This window comes from Neophocaena asiaeorientalis, unplaced genomic scaffold (assembly GCF_003031525.2).
Source record: "Neophocaena asiaeorientalis asiaeorientalis breed wild unplaced genomic scaffold, Neophocaena_asiaeorientalis_V1.1 scaffold492, whole genome shotgun sequence".
Taxonomy (NCBI): Eukaryota; Metazoa; Chordata; class Mammalia; order Artiodactyla; family Phocoenidae; genus Neophocaena; species Neophocaena asiaeorientalis.
This window is the reverse complement of record NW_020171985.1, coordinates 499,395-516,892: the sequence shown is the minus strand read 5'-3', so window position 1 is coordinate 516,892 and position 17,498 is coordinate 499,395. Positions and strand designations below refer to the sequence as shown.

The following is a 17,498-nucleotide window of genomic DNA, read 5'->3' as shown; positions in this document are numbered from 1 at the left end:
ATTCTCCTTATTCATTCTGAATCTCTCTCTCTCTCTCTCTCTCTCTCTCTCTCTCTCACACACACACACACACACACACTCACACACACACATTTTCAATCAGAGTCCACATTTCAACATTTATTGGTTATTTATTATAGGGCTTTTGAACTTTATGGGGAAAGAAGAACAATCTCTCCACAAATTCCCCTATGCTAGGTATGGTGACATTTGGACATGATTAAGAAAACTAACCATTAATCTTTAAGCTTTACCACAACAGACCTCCCTTAACCCTACCCGTCTCCTCACTGTAGGAAACACATCAAAATGTAAAAATTCTTTTGTTAAAAATTTTCTCGGCAAGTACCATGAAGAATTTGAGAGCTTGACACTGTACCTGGACGACTGCAACCACATTTAATTAGTTTGAAGACATACAGGATGTGACCGAATGCTTGCGGACACAGCCAACTACACACTAGGGAACACATAATAGCAGCAACAGGAGATGAGTTGATACCAAGGAATGGTAGGTCAGAGACATTTATTGTATGTGTTACTTAACAATTTTAAAAAAGAAATTGTTTTTTAATTATTTTCATAGCCCTTTTGATGCTGCCTTATCCTCCCCCAAAACTCTTATTTTCCTATGTCATATAATACATAACACAGCAAGGCTCATAGACCTCCAGGTTAAGACTGGAGGTGGAGCAGCAGGTACGATGTGAGGATGCTGAGGCCTGGCCACATGGTACATTCAGACAGCTGTCAGCCTTTCCCATCCCTCAGCTGTCAGGGATCTGTGGTTTCCTGGGTCTTCCTTGCAGGCAAGTCTCAAGCTGGGTGGAAAGGACACTCGCCAAGGGAGTAGAGGTTGACCTGACAACTATGCACACAGCACACCCAATATCTGTCTCCGGGAGAATGGAGGAAATGTGGCAACAAAGACAGGCTAATGACAATGCCCTAGATTCTATTACTTATTCATCACTCTTTCAATAACTTTTTTTAGGTGCCTACTATATGCCAAACTCCAGGCTAAGCACTGCAGAGCCATCTCCATAAACGAAATTAAATTTCTGCCTTTTGCCAAATCACATGAAAATACTTAGATAGGTTTTTTCGCCATATTTGGAGGTTATCTGGGGGGACAGATTGACTTAAAATACAGGCATCTCAGAGAACTAGATGATCATCCCTCCGGGGTAGCTGATGGTGTTTATTTCTATGGAGCGACTTCCCAGCATGTGCCAGTCTCTGGGTATGCTTCTCGGTGAACAAGAGTAGGGTTAATGATCCTCTGTAACCCCAGCAGGAAGGTCAGCTAAGTGATGAATAAAACAGAAATGGCCTCTATCCCCTAGGAGCTCACAATCTAGTGGGCTAGATTTTCAACACATATTCACATACATTACCATACTCTATTCACACGACAATCCTGCCATGCAACCAGAACAGGTATTATTACACCTCCTTCAGAGAGGAAACACCTGAGGCAAGATGACCTTGTGACTTGCCGAAAGTCGAAAGTCGCTCAGCTCAGAGGGGACAAGCTAGAATTCTGAGTCCAGATTGGGTCCTCTTCCCATTGCATCTCAGTGCCTTTCTGGTGTGAGTGTTCATAGAAACATGGGGTCCTATGCACGAATCAAGCCTCTAGGACAGCGCATGTTAAGGCATCTGTATCGTCTCCTGGTTAATCTTTGTTTTTATTCCCTTTGATGGATCAATTAGAAAAGGAAACCTATACACATTGTTAAATGACATTTTTCCAGGCCCTGACAATCTCAAAAGGACCCAAGATAAGAAGGCAAAGAAAAGGAAGGCGTCCATAAAACTAGAGTGAATGCCACAAATGCAGCAATCCACATCCACTGATGCCTTTCTTGTTTTTCTTTGGGTAAGGGTCGTTTGGTCTCAGTTTCCTCATCTATCAAGGGAAATATTCCCTGCTCTACCTTCCTTATGGGTTTAGTTAGAATATCAGAAAAATCTCTTTAACGCTATGAAGGGTTCTACAACTCCCAGGAGACTTTTAAGAAAAGGGCCCAGCAATGGAGCAATTGAAGCATGGAGACTGTCCAAATAAGGCTCTGTGGAGACATGAGGGAGGGGTATTTCTCAAAAATAAAAGAAAATAATCTCTGCTTGCTCAATGGAAGAGAGGTGGGGTTTTTTTCTGGCTTTGGGAGGAGAGAGAAAGCTCATTTATATCCTTCCCCCATCCTCCTGATCCCATTCCTACCCCTATTATATACATGTATATATATATATATATACATATATATATATATGTATATATATATGACTACTGACTTCATCTCTTAGTCCAACTTTAGCCATTCCTTTGTGGTCTGCAGATTCGACAACTTCACCATGCACAATTTAAAGCTGCCCTTAAAGACCACCTAGAAACTTCAGGTGCTTTCAAGGTGGCATGCAGACCATCTGCCCAAAGTAACCAACCATATGGATTTCATTAGCCTGTCTCTGTTAGTCTTCCCAGGTAACCTACTTGCTTATGAGAGCATTTCACAGCTCAGAAAGCCTAAGGGGGTTAAGTCTTTGTTATCTTTGAGGCTGCCAACTTTCTCAGACCACACCAGGATAATTAACATCACACAGAACTCCCAGATTTTTGTGACAACTATGAAACTCTCTTCCCTAGAGGAACTCATCTCAGGACCTCACTTTCTTTTCTTGTCTGACAAGGTCAAATCACCTAATAGCCTTGCAATTAGAGGACAGGGAGTCATCTGTTCAATTAGACTTTCCTTGAGTTCACCTGGCAAGCCTGAGCAGATTGATTATTTACAATTCCCTTTCATCACCATGAGAAGCCTAAATTGTTGACCATAAGGACCAACTAAAATTTCAACTTACTGAAACTCAACTCACAACAGCATTCAATTCACTAGAATGCTTACTTGCACTCTGCTTTTGAAAGAAGGAAACTCACAAAAACAAGACCTTGATGTGAATTTTTTTTTTTTCAAAAAGGCAGTAGCAGATGCCTGTGGTCAGGTTCGTTCCAGTCTTCAACATCTTCTACATTTTTAACCAGTGAATAAAGAAATATTCAGTGTCCACAATACCAAGTTAGGCAGCTGGGATTCAGTAGGGGAAACATGACCGAATCCCTACCTTCAAGGAGCTCACATTCTGTTGGAAGGAGAGAAACAGTAAGCATGTAAACAAATAGATGCATAAAATAATTTCAGGCACCAATAAGTGCTCTACGTATTATGATAGAGAATGACTTAGGACTGTTTTAACTGGGAGCTTGGGAAGGAGGGGTTCAGGTAAAGTCTCTTTAAGGAGGTAATATTTAATTAAAGACCTGAATAAGAGTTAGCCATGTGAAAATATGGTGGAAGAGTATTCTAAACAGAACGAATAAGAAGTGCAAAGGTCCTGGGACAGGAACAATCCTGGCATGTTTAAGGGACAGGAAGACAAACTGGGTGACTAAAGATTGGAATTACATGCTAGAGTTATAGTGATGGAGATTGCATAAAGTGGTCAGGTTTAGGATATATTTTGGAGAGAGAGTCACAGAATTTGCTGATGAATCAGATAACATTTGTGAGCAAAGTGGAAGGGCTCAGATTTTCGGCCTTCCTTTTCAGTGGTCACTAATGAAATCTGTAAGTCCTACATTCATTAAATTATTCAAGGATACTTGTAGTAACTGTAAACTGCAAACTATAGTAACAAAGTAAACTGTAATAACAAGGGCTGAAAAGGTACACTTACACTAGGGCTGGTTAGGGAATTTTGCCAAGTAAGAAAATAAGAAGTCTTAAGGTTAATCATCAAAAACTTTTAGAAGTCCAGAAGCCCCTAATGATTCATGCCTTTACTGTGTCTTATTGCCGTCTTCTTAGAAGACAGTTTTATGGTAGAGGTAGATTTTCACAGATGACTGACTAACTCCATTTTGCAAAACCATAACTTTCTTTATATTCCTGTTACTGGTACCTCATTTTTGCCACATGGCAGAAAAGATACACCCAGATAAATTCAGGCAAGTTTAGTGATTTCCTAGTCATTTCAGGATTTTTCACTCCCTCTTCCCTGGGATAATATCCAAGTTGCAGGGACTTTACATGATAAGAGGTAGCCATGTGAAAATGTATCATGGCATCAGGGGCAGCCATCTAACCCCAGATTATCAGTATCATTTCCAGGCATCCATTGGGCTGTACCACCCAGTTTGGATGTCAAGTAGACTTTCCCCTCCACACTGACATTTGCTGCATCATCCCCTCATCCATTCTGAGATGCCAGCACCAAGCTAGACATGGGCTGTTCTCTCCAATTTATCATCCCTATGCTACACCCTGGGAAGTAAGACCTCGTCACTTCTGCCCTGGGAGTCCCATCCTCCCTCCCCCCTTTTGGAGAGCTGGGGTGGGGGGTGGGAGATGGGGGGCAGGGCACAGAGACATTTCTCAGAGCCATATAGCCCAGTCTGACTTCTCTGGTACTCCTCTCTGCCTCAGCTCCTATCTGGCCTCCTAGGGTAGTTAGTCTGGCTCTTTATCCATCTGCTTTCCAATTTATTGAGTATGGCAGAAACTTCGTATTTCCCTCTAAAGGGAATTAGAATTTGGAAACTCAAAAACCTTTCTTTTTTATCAGAAAGCTTGGTTCTTACTAATTTAAAACTTGGCTTTCAAGGTAGTGTTGTCTCTGCTATGACTTTTTAAAAACAGTTTAATTAAGATTCAATTCACCCATTTAAAATGTACTGTTCAATGAATTTTGGTATATTACATTATTGTTTAAAAATTATAATAAAATATATATAACATAAAATTTGCCATTTTTAAGCGTGCAGTTCAGTGGCACTGATTACGTTTACAGTGTTGTGCAACCATCCCCACTGTCTATTTCCAAACATTTTCATCACCTCAAACAGAAACTCTGTAACCTTTAGTCAATAACTTCCCATTCCCCTACAACTTCCCATTCCCCCACTCCCTCGGCCCCTAGTAACCACTATTCTACTTTCCATTTCTATGAATCTGTATGGAATCATACAATATTTGTCTCTTTGTGTCTGGCTTATTTCACTTAGCACAATGTCTTCAGGGTTCGTCCATGTTATAGCATGTGTCAGAACTTCATTCCTTTTTATGGCTGAATTTATCTATCTATACCACATTTTGATTATCCATTCATCTTCTTTTAATATTTTTATTGGAGTATAATTGCTTTACTATGTTGTGTTAGTTTCTGCTGTATAACAAAGTGAATCAGCTATACGTATACATATATCCCCATATCTCCTCCCTCTTGCGTCTCCCTCCCACCCTCCCTATCCCACCCCTCTAGGTGGTCACAAAGCACCCAGCTGATCTCCCTGTGCTATGCGGCTGCTCATCCATTCGTCTTTTAATGGACACTTGGGTTGTTTACACCTTTTGGCTATTGTAAATAATGCTGCAGTGAACACTGATGTACAAACATCTGTTTAAATCCCTGCTTTTAATTCCTTTTGGTATATACCTAGGGATGGAATTGCTGGATCATATGCCAGCTCTATCATTTTCTGCTGTAAGTTTTTGAAAGTCTGTTTGGAAAGCAAAGGTGAGGGCATTTTCTGTTCCACTGATATTTTCTTCCTAATCTTCTCTTAGGCCATTGATGACCCCATCCCAATAGAAAGAAGATCACTGGGTACCTGGTATTGGGGACAGAACTTTAGTTAATATCACAAAGTTTTATCTTGATACATGACTGAAGTTGAGAGGGAGGTATGCTATGTATGTATGTGTTGAAAAAGACCTAAATTCCTATCTATACTGCACACCACACATATGTACAGAGGGCCCTGGATATTTTAGCTAGTGATTTCAGCTTGTAGCAAAATCTTAGAGGAGCGTGCTTCCTCTTTCTGTGCTTGGGCTACAATTCTGATGCCCCAGCAAGACTGCACTAGAATGCAGGTGATGGATGGTAGAATGAAACCCATCACCCTCCTGTTCTAAATGGTTTAGAATGTTACCTGTCTGAAGGGAGGGATTTGGATAGAGATGATCTACGGCATTTCTTTCCAGTTCTGATTGTAGGTATTTGTATGTTATCCCCAAAACTGATCTCCTATCTGTACACTCTCTGGTGCCCTAAATGAAGAACTTCCTGAAAGTAATTAGCTGCTATGCTTAGAGGAACCTGCATTCCGGAACTGATTCTTACTTCCTACTTTTATCAAAATTCTTATGTGATCACAGCCTGATTTATTTCACTCTCAGTTTAATTGCCATGAGTCTGTGGTCTGGATTACAGACTACTTCTGGTATCATATAGTAACATTGATTTTCCCAACTCACTGGGTAAAGAACTCTGTCCTAGACACTCTGGGAATGAATAGGAGATGCCATCCAAACCCCTGAGTTCAGTATGCAGATAAAAAAGGAGTCAGGGGACTTAGTCAGGAAAGGTTTCTGGAAAAGGGGGCATCTTAAAAATATCTGGAGAGAAAACAGAATTCAAAAATTGTTCAAAGGGTGTGTAAGAATGTATTTGTGACCAAAACAACAAGACAGACCATGACTTTATATCATGTTAAACTGTGGCTACTACTGACTGAAGAACTGTTAGTTCTCTCTAGTGTTCACACTAAGATTTGTTTGCACAAAATAGTGTATGTATATGTGTTTGGGGTGGGGTGGGAGTTTAGGGTGAAAAAAAAAACAGTTTCCAAGAAAACATTATTGCCTTGAAACAATAGTATCATAGTAGAAATCAATAGACTGGTAAATTGGAAGTCACTGCTTAAGGCCAGGGTGCTCTGAGCACTGTCTTATTTCTAGTTTCATAATTCACATCTCACACGTGAAGATGGGGTTCATTAAAAAGAACACCTTGCTTTCTCTGAAGAATACTTTATTTCTTTTAAATGAGTTTGAGGAGCCAGTATTGAAAAGCAAAATCCATCTATGCTTTGGCAAATAATATCAAATTGAACTGTAAGAAGCTTTCATCTTTAAAAACAACCCCATGATATTAGACATTATTTCATCTAAAGTAAACAGCCCCTTTCCCGATGTGGTAGTATTAACAGGGTAATCGTGAAGATAATCATATTAAAGCCCCTTTACACAAAATTTTGAAGTTTGGTTTCAAAATATTTGTATCTTGTCCCTTTCCTCCAGTCACAGTCACACACACACACACACACATGAACACACACAGGTGCACACATGCACACGCCCCACAACTTGGGTAATTGTGATTAGCAAATAATTAAAGTTTATTATATATGAAAGTACCAGGGAGTAAACTGGCAAGATCCTGAAGAACGCTTTTGCTTTATTTTCTTGGCCTGGGGTTTCAGCCAATTGTACAAACAAGAAGGTTGAGAATAGCATGGTCAATGATTGAGGAGAAATAGAAATAAATTCAAGGAAGCTTGGATAAATTCATGCAAAATGGATCCATAGAAAGTTGTTAAAGGTAAGGGACACCTCCAGATTTTTAGAGTTGACATCAAGAGGAAAAACATGGTTTCTCATAGTTCTCTACTGGTCTTGTCTTAAAACATTTCTATCTGGAATTGCCCAAAGAGCTGACCTATGGGGACTGGTCTACACTTTTTTACAAGATTTTTCCCCTATCACAAGAATTGAGACTATTTAGCCTGAAGAAAATATGCAGGAGTAGAATATATTAGGATTATCTTCAAATATTTGAAGGGTAGAAACTTTGAAGATGAATTGTACTTCTTCTGTGGGGCCCTAAGGGATAGAACCAAAATCAAAGAGTGGCTATTACAGGGATAGAGATTTTAGCTCATTGTAAAAAGAACATTCTTATAAAGGAATACAAAAATAGATTGGGCTGTCTCCATAGATAGTGAGCTGTTCATCTTTGAAGGGCTATAGGCCAGGAATAGGCAAATGGCCACTTGTCGGAGATGTTCAGTTGGGAACTCAATAATCTGATGAATGACTACAGTAGACCAGTGTCTTCCACCACTGGTTGCAGAGAAAATCATTTGGGGAGCTATTTTAAAACACAGATTATTGGTTCTCACACCTCCCCCCCAAGGTGCTCATTCCATAGGTTCCATTAACGTGCATTTTTAAACGAGCACCCCCAAATGATTGCAACACAGATGACTAAGAGCCACTCTTTGAAGAACGTTTGACAATACAACATATCAGAGGATTTCTGCTTTGACGATTTGGATTTGCTTTTTTTTCTTTCTATTAATCCTATGTGAAAGATGCAGGGAAGAGGCTAGAGGCTAGGCCTGTGGGACAGAGGGAAGTCTGAGCAGAAGTATCTTGAGGATGGTCACAGCTGATGGCTGAGTTGTAGCCTCCTCCTCTGAGTGTTCCTGTTGGGGTGGGAGAGAAAAGGAAAACCTTCCTCTGATCAACAGGGACCAATGGGAGATGACTGTTTCGGGGGCTGGAATCTGAGGTTGAGCTGGCACTGAGAATTGAGGGTGCCCCAAGTGCAGGGAATCTCAAGTAATGGTATCGGGCTGGAGACTAGGGTCAATAAAAGTCCAAGAAAACTAAAAGCGGTACACACTGCTATATTTGAAATACAATGCCTTTCCATGAAAAAAAAGAAGAAGAAAATTAAAAGTGAGAGTGAAATGAGACTGCAGGGGAATAATACCCAGATGCCTTGAAGTGTTTACAATTTTGACCTAATATTTTTTTCCTATGATCCATATGACACCATTCCTTTTCCATTCCTCATCTACAGGATGGGGCCTGGGTGACCAGGACTGTGGGGTTAATGTCTTTAGGGACCCTTCAGCAAGCCACACGATTCAAACTTCCCATCCTATAGGACTGGAGGTGGCCAGGTCCAAGTGTTGGGTATCAGTGGAGATTTCCAATCAGGATGTCCTAGGTTGTTGTTAAGAAGAATTTCTTAGGAAAAAAATGGGACAGAAGTACTAGACTAGGAGCTGGAAACTCCTACCCTTTAGAGACAAGCTCTCTCCTAATTTCCTTTAACTGCCCTTGCCTCCCTTTCTCTTTCCTTCTTTTACTTGCTGGGTCTTGGGTGGTCAGGGCTGCTGCATTAATGCTTTTACAGAGGCTTCAGAGAACCTCTTGCCTCAAATGTCCCTACCTGGAAGAATTTAGGTGAACATCCCTAGGTGCTAGTCAGCATGGAAAAACAAAGGCAATAGAACGTGGAAAGAAGCAGGGGCACAGAAAATTTCATAAGGAGAAAGAAAACAATAGGACGGAAGGCAAAGATTGCTCAGGAGCTTGAAATCTGCCAACGTGACAGAAGCTGTCCTACCAGCCCTTCTTCTAACTTTCCCCCATTTGACCTGCAGGGTCTCAGGTGGCCAGGACTGAGGTTTCAGTGTTTTTACAGAGGCTTCCAGGAATCCCAAGCTTCAAAATTCCCCAGTCTAGAGGACAGTTAGGTAGACATACCGAAGAGGTGGGCTTCACATGGGGAAGTTCAAGTATTAAAATATGGCTGGTATTTACAATAGCCAAGACATGGAAACAACCTACATGTCCATCTACAGATGAATGGGTAAGGAAGATGTGGTACAGACATACAGTGCAATACTACTTAGCCAATAAAAAAGAATGAAATAATGTCATTTGCGACAACATGGATGGACCTAGAGATATCATACTAAGTGAAGTCAGCCAGACAGAGAAAGACAAATATTATATCACTTATATGTGGAATCTAAAGAAATAATACAAAAGAACTTATTTACAAAACAGAAAGAGACCCAAAGACATAGAAAAACATATGGTTACAAAAGGGGAAAGGGGGGGAGGGATAAATTAGGAGTTTGGGATTAACATATACACACTACCATATATAAAATATATAACCAACAAGGTCCTACTGTATAGCACAGGGAACTATACTCAATGTTTTGTAATAACCTATAAGGGAAAAGAATCTGAAAAAGACTATTATATATGTAAAGAATATTTTATATATATATATATACATAAAATTGAATCACTGTGCTGTACACCTGAAACTAACATAACACTATAAATCAACTATATTTCAAGTGTATATATAGGTATATATATATATATATATACCTATATATACATATAGTTGGAAGCTATGGGCAAGAGAAATGTCCTTTTAAAATGAGAAGGGGCAGAATGAGAAATTACAACGAGAGCTTTGAGCTCTTGGACATTAGCCAAAGCTCTCTCCTAGTATAACATCACCCCTCGCTTCCCTCCCTCTTGGTCCTTTTCCATGCCTTTTATTATGAGGCAGCTGTACTGTGTTACTACTCTTCAGAGGTTTCAGGGAGCCTCATGGCTCAAAGGTACCAACTTAGCTGGGTAGACATGAACCCGGCCACCAGGAACGGCTCAAAATGAAGAGGACATAAATGCTATCAGGAAGAGGAATGTATTCTAAAATTGGTACAGAGGGAAAAGACAAACCATGGGTCAGGAAAATCCTGCCCTTCAGCCAGAAGAACTTTTCTCATGTACCACTCCCTATTCCCTAATGCTGGGACTGGGCATTGGGCAACCAATGTAATTGCATTCATTTCTTACGGAGGCATTAGGGAGACCGGGGGTTCAACCTCCCCCACGTAGGAAACTCGTTGAGTGGCCAGCCCCAAGTACCCGGATGGCAGGGTGACGCCTCCTGAGAGTAAGTGGAGGTGATTGGTGAGGGAATTTGAGCTGAGCCTTTTAGTATATCTACCAAGGAAGGTTAGTGAGAGCTTATCTTTCTAGAAGAGAGTGGTATAGTAAACATTTATAACCAGACTGAAACGCTGGCTCCTTAGCCCTTAAAGAAAGAAGTGAGATGGCTGTGATCTCTCCTCCCTCCCTCCTTTTGTTAATTCTACAATGCCGTTGTCATTTTTACATGCTATGGGTATTAGGTAAACAGAAGTGTGATGCACCAGGGTGGTAGTGGGAACGTTCCAATTCCCAAGCAGGAGAGAAATGCTTTCCAGCCCCGAGGCCAGATTGCCCAGCCTTCATCCACAGCATCGGTTATAGAGGCAGTTGATCAAGTGCAAGCTGTGGGCATTGATAAAGACTCATACAGGGTTAAGCTGGTGTGGGGAACTGTTAACAAGGTAGGTAGAGTTTTCCCAGCACAGATATTTGCAATGCTAACAAATACGTAAGAGGAACCATTCCTTCTTTCTAACCTCCTCTGGGGTGCCATCATCTCCCAAATAGAAATGTGGATCCCGATTGCTACAGAAAAGAGAACCCTAGCCTCCCCGCCTTGCTGAAGAGTAATTTCTCTCTTTTATGAAGACCAGATCAGTCTTGGTAAGGCTAGTGTCTGATCTTTTCCCACTCTGTTCCACTAGGACCCTTGCTGTTACCATGGATACCTCTTCCAGTGGCACCGATGGGATGCAGCATATTATGCATTATAGCAGGACCTCCCACCTTGAACCGCTTTGGACTGGCTTTTTTGTCTTCCCAGGTAGTTACTGGGCTTGCCCTTCTGCCAGTCCAGAGATTAACAAGGACTAGCTAAAACCATTTGTTATCTTTTAAGGCTTCCCTTTTATTCCAAAACCTTTGGATTCAAAACACAGCTAGACCCTACCTTAAGTAATCCATATACCAGAAAATTCACAAGTGATTAAGGCAATAAATAGTAATTCCTCACATCAGAAACATATTCTCTCCTGGAAAACAGAGATCTCCCTAGTGCCTTTTGGTGTTTACAGATCATTAACCACTTGTCAGAGAAACCTAAGAGGAAGGCTTTCAGAAATAAACATAAAACAGCCCATGCATCGATAGAGAAATAAACGTTGTTTTTCAAAAATGAATCTAATTTATGGCACAGCTTTTTCTAGGAATTTATCTCCTACATGATGGAAGGCATGCTCTTAATGTAGGCAAAGCGGCACAAACCTGGGGAAGGAAAGTTCAAAGGCATTGGAAAACTTACTTATTGAGGTTGAGCCAATCTACGTAGGTATGGTTTACAGCATTCCAGAAGTCTGGTAGCTAATCTTGGAGTCTCCCTTACAAACATCAGTCATTTTTCAATAATGTGACTCCATGTCTTCCTAACGCTGTGCTATATATTCAGTATGTCCCATGTTGCCAGTGCAGAAATGACGAGAAACTTTAAAAGTTCTGCAGTCCCTGATTTTGTGTTTAAATTTGTAAACTTAATGTTGCATTAATGGCCTATTTTGCATATCCACTTGATTGTACCATCTTAAAGATTCATTTAAGCCTGGGGAGGACAGCATGACTCCTACCTGCTTCTCATTAATAACATACTTTTCAATGAGTGAATAATGAATGACCTGGATAGAAATCAGTAGAAATGCAGATCGCCATTAGGTGGAGAAGGGGGAGGAAATCTACTTTGTCTACCACACCGACAAGCAACTTCAAGGCAGAAGGTAAAGAAAGCAGGCCTTAAAAAGAGATGACTGTCTAGGAGGGTTCTTAATTAAATATTGCCTTGTCTTTACATGTAGGACTGTGACAGAAAAGTCCTTCTGATGGAAATTAAAATTTGCAAATGGCTTTTAAAATCTTGGGTTAATAGAAACAAGCCATTTAATTATGAAGAAGAAAACCAGATAACTCTTAGCCACAGATTATCCTTAAGAGCTCTGAAAAAACATATGGATCTGCCTAAGCATTCTTAATCTGTTGCGTTAACTGCTGTTTGTAGCACCCTGGTGAGGATGGAGGTCTGGGAGGTACTGGGTAGTAAGCAGTCCAACTGACAGAGGTCTGCCATTGGCTGATCAGAGTTGGAATAGAAGGCAAGCTGGAGAGTCTTAAAGGAACATACATAATTTCTTTCTAACTGAAAATATTTTTTCTTCTTTTTTAAATTGAAGTATAGTTGATTTAGAATATTATGTTAGTCCCAGGTGTACAACGTAGTGATTCAGTATTTTTACAGATTATACTCCATTAAAAGTTATTACGAGATAGTAGCTATGTTTCCCTGTGCCATACAATATATCCTTGTTGCTTATCTACTTTATACATAGTTTATTCCTCTTAATCCCATGCCCCCATCTTGCCCATCCCCCCTTCCCTCTCCCCACTGGTAAACACTAGTTTGTTCTCTATACCTGTGAGTCTGTTTCTGTTTTATATATACATTCATTTGTATTAGTTTTTAGATTCCACATATAAGTGATAGCATATGGTATTTGTCTTTCTCGTTCTGACTTACTTCACTTAGTATGACAATCTCTAGGTTCATCTGTGTTGCTGCAAATGGCATTATTCCATTCTTTTTTATGGCTGAGTAGTACTCCATTGTATATGTAATATATACTACATCATCTTTATCCATTCATCTGTTGATGGACAGTTGGGTTGCTCCCATGTCTTGGATATTGTAAATAGTGCTGCTATGAAGATTTGGGGTGCGTGTATCTTTTTGAATTAGTGTTTTCATTTTTAAGGAAATACATAATTTTTTTAAAGTATCATTGGCCTATTGACTTCTCTGAAATAGCAACAGATAATAACAGTCTTGCTTGAGATATAGAAGCCTGTTTTTAAGTTACTGTATTTCTTTGGCAATAAGGTCCCGGGAACTTAAGAGAAATGCATTTCAAACTAACAATTGCTAATAAATTATCCCACAGGCCACAGATTTCACGGGTTCTAGAAAATATATGAAATTTGGAAATGCAAACTAGGCTTTCCATTTCCCTTTACTCTTCTAAATCCTTTAGGATGCAACACGGCTTCCTTCTGCAATTTGACTATTGACCTTTACCGAATAGAAGTTCAAGTCTATCAGAAATTCAAGTCAATTGAAATAATTGTCAGATTAAGTTTACTTTAGAGAGTCTTCTTATTTTGGTTTTGTTTCTGTTCAATAGTCGCAGTAAATACACAGGCCTGAAAATAAAACAACCTAGTTTTACAGATGATTTTTTAAAAAACAACAACTTTGCTGCAGCTCATGATTCTGTTTCCTTTTTTTTAAAATTTCTAATGGACTCTGATTTACAAATAAGCAGTTTGGCAGCACTGGTTTCAGTGTAGGGCTTTTGGTATACCTCGGTTCAAGCCCCTGGTCACTGTATGACAGTAACCAAGCTGAATGACTAACTTTCAACCTAATTCCCCCAGTCTTAACTCTGTACCAAATGCTGGTCCCATCCTTCCTTTGGTGACTCAGAAAAGGCAAATTTATATCTGTGACCTTAATGTTACTATAACACAGTTTGAAAATGCTAGGCAGAGGCATTTGGAGTGAGTACTTGACAAAGTTATTTGGAATTTTTAGAGGAAAGCATCTCTGGAGATTCTAGCTCTTTCCGTTTTGATTATATTCCATCTCTCTACCCATCTATGAGAGCTGACACAGGGAAGTACTATTTTTCAAAAACCAGGGGAAATTGTGAATGTTGTCACTTGCCTGCCCACTGCTGTTGTAATTCTTCACTTGGAAAGGGGAATCAGAGAGTGGGAGTCCAAACAACTTAATGTAGCAACTCACAGAGCCAGAAAGAGAAAAATCAGGCTGGGTGGAAATTTAGGGAGCATACTCTATTTTTTTTTTTTTTTGCACAAATATTTCCTTGGATAATGATCTTCTCTTTTAAAGAAAAGTATGGTTCTCAGACAGCAATAAAAAGAATATTCTTTCATGGTGTACCCGGACCCAGGAGTTCATTTATTTTCAATTTTGCACAAATAGGATAAATTTAAAGGAAACAGTTCCTACGTACACCCAAGGGATTTTTGCCCACGCGACTAATACGGCTTACCTTTTTTCTAGAGAGGCCTTCCATAAACACAGGCTGGGTAAACTATCCCAGAGTTACAGATTAGCCCTGAATAAGGCAAGAGTTATTCCCCCTCCTCCCCTGCCCCTTGACCTAGGCTATAGCCAACCCCTCCAACTGGTGCAGGCAGGACTTCCGTTCCATGCAGCCATCACTTCAATCATCAGGGAAAATAAGAAAAATATTGTGAAGCAGGCAAAATAGTTCTTGGTGCCCCTGCGCTGCCTTTTGGTACCTCTCTGCCTTCTCCTTTACTTAAGCTGTAGACCTGCACTATACAATATGGTGCCTAGCACCCACATGTGACTATTTAAAGTAATTTAAATTAAATTTAGAATTCTGTTGCTTGGTGACACTAGCCATATTCCAAGTGTTCAACAGACATGTGTGGCTAGAAGCTACCATATAGGATGACACATAGAATATTTCAGAACGTGCTATTGGACAGGGTTTCTGACTGTTAGTTCCCTTTGCTTCTTGAGCATAAGGACCACGTCTTCCAATATCTTCATCCCCTACAGCAGCCTTCCACAGTGCCTGATACAACTATTGAATGCGGGAGAAACTTTACTAAGTTTCTAACTTAACTTTCTTAACTAAGTAACTCAGTGCTTACCATGTTGTCAAGAGCTGTGCTCAATTCATTATAAGCAATCTCTCATTTCATCATTGCAAGAACACTATGAGGTGGGTCCTATTACCATCCTCATTTTCCAGATGAGGAAACTGAGACTCAATGAGGTTAAATTATTTGCCCAAAGTCGCACCGGTAATAAGAACCAAAGCCAGGTTTTTACGGCTTCAGAACCTATGCTCTTAACCACTGCTCTGTGCACCTAAAGAAAACAAGTCACTATAGACAAGCAAGCCTCTTGCAGAACAAGTGGTGCCTGGGTGGCTTCTCCACAGCCCTCATGCTGACCAAAGCAGAATAAAGACAGGTTGGGATCAAGGACTGAGCATGAAGAATACGGTGTAAAGTAGCTGATTTGTGTTTGAGTGTGCATATCAAATTAAGTGGCTATCTGACTACTTCTCTAAATGAGGCAACAGTAAACTAGTAGTTTTATCTGCCATTTTGCATATGGGAGCCATTGCCTTGGTCCCCAGTGGTGAAGGTTAGTGAAACCTAATCACTTTGTGAAGTCACCTCCACATGCTGCACTTACCAGAAGGTTCTTTAGCTTGAGTTTCTATACCACAGAGCTTGTGCCAGGACACGCAAATGCCAGAGAATCCGTTTTCCTGCAGCTTTCACAGTCAGTGTGTTTGCCAGACAAAACCCCAGCCAGCCACGTTTTTTAATTCAGCATAGCGCCTTTAGAAATAATACTTACCGGAAGACTCCTTGCGTATCAAGAAGGAAAAGACTTACATCTTAAACCCAACAGTTCAAATATTGAGAGCCACAGGGGAGGGTGAAATGTGATTATATTGAAATTGAGCATTTTAGTAGCCCCATTTGGCCTTAAAAGGTATTCTCTGCTAAACACCTAGTGAATTAGCTTTGATTCTAGTCTGTGCCTCAGTCCCACTGACATCACATAACCTGGCACCATCCTTCTGCCCATCTACATGTGCCCATGCCCTCATCTGCCCCCTGACTTATCGGGGTAACAGCTCATCTTGCCTGCCCTCCCCAAGAACTATCTTGATTCTCCTTCCCTCCAGTAGTCCTTTGGCACAAATTCTCTAACAAACCAAGTCATATAAATGTGGTGGTGATGTGTTGTGTGACCCTTCCATTCGCCATGATAACATAATCTAATTTATTGAGGATTTACTACATGCCAGGAACTGTGATGAGTGCTTTAGATAAATCATCTCATTTAATATTCTATCCCCATTTCAGAGATAATTATTAGAGTCTTAGAGAAATTTAAGTAATTTGTCTAAGTCAAATAAGGCATGATCTCTAGTGGTAGGATTTAGGGCCTTGTGACAGGCTAGTGGAGTATTATATAGTTGCCTTTTACCTCATAGCATATTTCACAGGCTTCAAAGTTGAGCCAAAGAAGATTAAGGCTATAGAAAATCATGTCAAAATGACAGGCCAAAGAAGTAAACCTCAATCAATTCACGGGCATTTTGGTTCATGTCGTCCTAGCAATTTCTCCACTGGAAGGCAGTATGGAATAGTAGAAAAGGCATAGGCTTTGGAAGCCAACATACCTAGGTTTGAGTACTAATTCTGCCACTTCGCATCTCTGCAACCTTGGAATTGCCACTTTACTTCTCTGAGGTGTGAAACGGGGTGGGAGGGAGACCAATGATGACAATGTAATTAAGAATATAGACTTTGGTGTCAAATGATCTGGGTTTAAATCTCAGCTACTCCAGTTAATATTTTCAGATAATTTATTCATCCGGTTAATAGTTATTGAGTATATTCTATGTGACAGCCCTTGCTCAAAGTGCTCAAACGAAACAAAGTCCTTGCACTCATTGCAGTGGAGGAGACCAAAAACTATAAATATGTAAATAACATGTTTCAGTTGGTGTTAAGTAAAATGAAAAAAAAAAAGTAGGTAGGAAGACAAATTGTTGGGAGTGCTATTTCATCTCAGCTGATGGAAGAAGACCTCTCTGCTGAAGTGACATTGGACCAGACACCTGAATGAAGTGAGGGAGCCAGCTACACAAATATGAGGTGAAGTAGGGGTGGGGAGAAATGCATTCAAGATGTTACAGCATGAGCAAAGGTCCTGACATGGGGGTGTGCTTGGTAGGTTTGACGCTAAAGGCCCATGTGGCAGGAGTGAAG

The 17,498-nt window shown here is 40.3% G+C and overlaps 1 protein-coding gene across 1 annotated transcript in view; it reads left to right on the top strand.

Moving 5' to 3' along the window:
- Positions 1-17,498, top strand: part of GRIA3 (glutamate ionotropic receptor AMPA type subunit 3) — a 278,754-nt gene that overhangs the window by 225,610 nt on the left and 35,646 nt on the right. The window lies entirely within an intron of this gene.